The sequence below is a fragment of the Sturnira hondurensis genome, unplaced genomic scaffold (genome assembly GCF_014824575.4).
Source record: "Sturnira hondurensis isolate 20B ecotype Veracruz unplaced genomic scaffold, ASM1482457v3 Scaffold0021214, whole genome shotgun sequence".
Taxonomy (NCBI): Eukaryota; Metazoa; Chordata; class Mammalia; order Chiroptera; family Phyllostomidae; genus Sturnira; species Sturnira hondurensis.
Window position 1 is genome coordinate 244,776 of NW_028093845.1, and position 792 is coordinate 245,567.

Below are 792 nucleotides of genomic sequence, written 5' to 3' on the forward strand. Positions count from 1 at the left end.
GTGGCTGTTGTTTGTTTGTTGGCAGTTAGGCTCTCCTGAGTTGTGCACCCTCAGCTCCTCACTCTGGGAGACACACCTCTCTCCCATTTGTGGAATGTTAGTTCTATGTCTTGGGCTGTGATGATATCTGCTATCTTTTCCACCATAAATTTACCTTTCCTTTTGGCTATAATGAGCATTCTCTTGGGAGATATCTTGTTTTCAGGGAATGCAGTCCCCACTACCACAAATAATGCAGTTGAGTTTCCCACATTTGGGGAACTCACAGGGGCCAGGACATCTGGAGTGCAATAGATAAAAGCCTCACCCGGGAAACCACCTTTGTGATCATGGTATATCCCCTGACAGGTAAGTATTCTCTGGGGAGATATCTCGAGGCTGTTCAAATATCTTGTTCCCAAAAAATGTTTACCAAATGGTTTTAGCAATCACTAATCACTTTTGTCTAGATTGATTATTAATATTATGATTGCTAAACAGGTGACCTTACTACCTCCATCATTCCTACTGCATTATTAGTTGGCATCTCACCGTAAATAAGGCTTTCCTTCCCACACCTCCATTTTTGAAGTTAATTGATTCCTGTAGCTTGAAATCAGCATTATAAATATTAAGTTATACCTAAAATAAGACAGAAGATATACATCTGATATGCAGTATATCATATGGACCTCTGGATAAAACACTGAATTGAAATTTAGTCTTAATTTTACTGATAACATTTAAGGGGATGTTAGGAAAATCACTTCACACTTCTAAGTTTTCATATTTGTATCTACTCAATGACTCTTT

The 792-nt window shown here is 38.4% G+C and overlaps 1 pseudogene; it reads right to left on the reverse strand.

Annotated features, from left to right (window-relative positions):
- Window positions 1–202: 202 nt before the first annotated feature.
- On the reverse strand, window positions 203–356 carry LOC118977184 (uncharacterized; annotated as a pseudogene).
- Between the last annotated feature and the right edge of the window lie 436 nt (window positions 357–792).